Raw genomic sequence first — 3,981 nt, forward strand, 5'->3', positions numbered from 1 at the left:
TTTATAGCAGCAATGGCCACGGTCGCCAAACTATAGAAAGCCCAAGATGCCCTTCAATGGACGAATGGATAAGGAAGATGTGGTCCATATACACTATGGATTATTATGCCTCCATCAGAAAGGATGAATACCCAACTTTTGTAGCAACATGGACGGGACTGGAAGAGATTATGCTGAGTGAAATAAGTCAAGCAGAGAGAGTCAATTATCATATGGTTCACTTATTTGTGGAGCATAACAAATATTATGGAGCACAAGGGGTGTTAGGAGAAGGGAGTTGGGGTAAATTGGAAGGGGAGGTGAATCATGAGAGACTATGGACTCTGAAAAACAATATGAGGGGTTTGAAGTGGCGGGGGTGTGGGAAGTTGGGTATCAGGTGATGGGTATTATAGAGGGCACGGATTGCATGGAGCACTGTGTGTGGTGCAAAAATAATGAATACTGTTATGCTGAAAATAAAAAAATAAATGAAAAAATAATATTAACAAATTAAAAAAATTAAAAAAAATAAAAAGAAGAAAATCACAGCTTTAGATTTGTACTGTTATTTCATTAAGACCCACTGCCTCAGCACTTTGCAAAAGACACAGAAGGCAAAAGCAAACCAATTTCACTTCATAAAAATAATACATGAATATAAAATGTAAATCTGCAATTTATCCTCTTAAAACATACATATTTCTTTTATTAAAGAAATAAAAAAATTCAGTAGGTTCAACAAACAAAAAAATGAGATACCTGTTTCAGTTGTAACTTGTTTTTTCCATCCTGCAAACAGAAACTATGTAGATGGAGAGAGTATCCAAATTGCCAAGGGACACAAAATTCAAAAAAACATGCATGTGTGTGCACGGGCACAAACACACACACACCCACACACACCCACACAGACATGAATAGCTACAGTGAAACTCAGGCATGTGTGTAGGTAGTAGGTACGAGAGGCACCAAAATACTATGGGATGGGTGGGGTCGGTGGGAAAGGAAACAGAAGGGATAGTGGGCATAAATTTGTATTAAAGAATGTCTCCATCTTGTGGTCATTCTTGTGTAACTACTAATTAAATCAAATTTTAATTCCATTTGTTCATTCCTCCATCTTTGTGTTCATTTAACAGCCAACGTAACTGATATTTTCCAGTGTAATGTGGCAGGCACTGTTCTAGGAGCTGGAAATAGAGTAGTGGAAAAATTCCCTGCCTTTATGGAACTTTCATTCTGGCTACGAGTTTACATGGGTGGTAAACAACTATAATATGTAGTATATAAGTTCAGAAAAATAGGGGTGAGGATATTAAAAGCTGTTGGGATGGGAGTGAGTGATTTTAACAGAGTGACTTTTAGTAAGTCTCCAGTGAGGAGGAGACTTTGGAGTAATCTCCTGAGGAAAGGGAAAGAGGGACCCGCTGGATGTGTGGGGAAAGAACCATGCAGGAAGAGGCAAGAGTAAGTGCAAAGGCTTTGAGTGGAAGACTGGTGCTCAGAGAGGGTGAAAAGACCATCTGGGGCTGGAGCGTGGTGAGCTGGGGGTGAATGAGGAGGTGAACATCAGAAGAAGAAGGAAGTGAGAAAAGAAGTAAGCAGCATGACGAAGAACAGGTCTGGATCATACAAGCTGTGGCACTAAGTGAGGTAATGCAGAATTCTGAACCCAGGAGGGATGACATATAACATGCTAACCCTGGCTACTAAGTTAGAGTAGCTCTAGTGAATTAATACTGGTTAGGGCCACTGCAATTCTACAGGTGAGAAATGAGGCAGGCCTGCATCAGGGCTATGAGGATGGTAAAAATGATAATATTCTAGATATATTCTGGAAGGAGATTCAACAGGGTTTTTTCAGTGTAAGTGCCTGAAATTCAGCTTTTGATTGCTGAGGCATACATTTCAAAGTCATCTATTTTGAATAAACATATTGTCAGCTGTATGATACAGCTACTGGTCAAACAGCTAGATAAAGAACCAGGCTGTCCATCCCATCTATGAGTTTCCCTATTAGAAAGTCCTGGGCAACTGAGATAATTCATCACTTGAGGGACCCTGTTATTTCCCTTCCTGTGTCCCAATTCCTGCTCTTATATTTTTACATTTGTGGGTAAAGCATAAATCCAAGAAGCCCTAGGTACTCTACCCTCAACCTCAATAAAAGCAGAACCCCAGGTCTTCACTCTTTCTGACACCTTTCTTGGGGGGTCTTGGGCATTCCATATATCTTCTAGGATCTGTAACAAATTTCTTTTTTCAAAGTCTCCTGATTGTTGTTGTTGAGAGGCTTCTTCCAATAATAAGAAGAACCACAAGAGCCAGACCAGCCACCGTATTGACTCTACTTGGGGAAATGTCTGTGGGGACTTGCCATAGTACTGGGGACCCAGGTGAGTGCCTTAGGCATTCCAAACCAATAACATCACTATAAATAGGCTGAGGCTGACACAGAACAAAGGCATAAAGGGAAAAGGAAAATACAGGAGGATGACTTCTTTTTTTTCCACATTCATTCCATGTATTATGCAAAAATTAAGCTAAGAATTTACAATTCTACTTCAGAAACCTCTAGGTAGCCTTAATTATATATAAAACAACACAACAGTCACTGTAAAGTCCCTCAAAAGTTAAATTTATAGGAGATAGTTAATAGCGCAATTAAAAGTTGGGAGAGGAGAAAAAGATGCCAGCAGAACAGGAGGATCTTAGACTAGTTGCATTCCCCAAAATGCAACTAGGTGACTATCAAATCATCCTAAAACCCCATAAATCTACTTGAAGACTGACAGAACAAACTCCACAATTAAAGGGAGAGGCAAGGCCATACCCGGGGAGGTAGGAGGTGTGGAAATGTGGTTTAGGGGAGAACTGATCATAGGTGCTGCTGAGGGGAGTGAGTCATGATCATGGAGAAAGGTGATAGAGAAAGAGAAAGAGAGAGGTGCATAAAGGGAATGCACAAGGATAATATTTCCCCAAAGTCCAGAATAGGCCCAGAGTCCCTCTAAACCTCCAGCAAGCCTCCACTTGCTCCTCTGAGTGTAGAGAACATCCTAACCCATAAGCAGCACTGTGTGGCTGTGGTCAGCACCAGCTTTGCCTGTTTGGTGGACAAGACCTCACCATACCAGGTCTGTAAGGGTACTGTGGCTGCCATCATCCCAGAGAAAGAGGCCACAGGCACCAGTGGCCATGTCAAGAAGATCTGGGAGCTGGTGGCACTGGGTACAGGCAGCAGCAGCTGTGTTGCCTGGCTGGAGGTCTCCAGTTGGCAGCTCCACAACTGCCATGGGCTGGTTGTCACCTGCCAGGCCCTGCTCAGGTTCTTGTTCCAGCAGCTCCTTTTGGTGACACAGGTGGCCTAAAGGCAAGGAATGGTTAGTACTGGTCCCCCAGCCTAAGGCTGGCCTCCTCTTTGTTCTCAAGCCTCAAATCTTTCTATACCTCTACATCAGCAACAACTTCAAGAGAAGTTCATGACATCTACTGCTCACTGCCCTCTAAGGACAGCCTCCTGCTCTGCCCACTGTCCTGCCTGTAGGTTAGTAGGCTTGGCTAGGGTAGAGCCTGGAGAACACTGCCCTGCTCCCGGAGAGAAGGTAGGCAAACAACCGAGGGGTAGATAGTGTGAAAACAAAAGCAGGCCAACACCAAGACATATTGTAATTAAATTTGCAAAAAATAGTCATACAAACTGTGGGTTTTGGAAGGGAGGGGTTGGGGGGGATGAGTGATGGGTATTATGGAAGGCATGTATTGCATGGAACACTGGCTGTGGTGCATAAATAATGAATCTTGGATCACTGAAAAAATAAAATAAAATTTTTAAAAATCTTAAAAACAGTAAGACAAAAGGAGTCCTTAACTTATTAGGGATGACCCATAAGGCTAGCTGGAGATTTTTCAACAGATAGTTGGTAAGTCAGAAGGGACTGGCATGATATATTCCAAGTGCTGAATGGATAAAATCTGCAGCCAGAAATTATCCAGGAA

General features: G+C 42.3%; 1 pseudogene; it reads left to right on the plus strand.

Annotated features, from left to right (window-relative positions):
• The first annotated feature begins 2,942 nt into the window (after nt 1–2,942).
• On the plus strand, nt 2,943–3,468 carry LOC131831214 (adenosine deaminase domain-containing protein 2-like; annotated as a pseudogene).
• Nucleotides 3,469–3,981: the final 513 nt, after the last annotated feature.

The sequence above is a fragment of the Mustela lutreola genome, chromosome 5 (assembly GCF_030435805.1).
Source record: "Mustela lutreola isolate mMusLut2 chromosome 5, mMusLut2.pri, whole genome shotgun sequence".
Lineage (NCBI taxonomy): Eukaryota > Metazoa > Chordata > Mammalia > Carnivora > Mustelidae > Mustela > Mustela lutreola.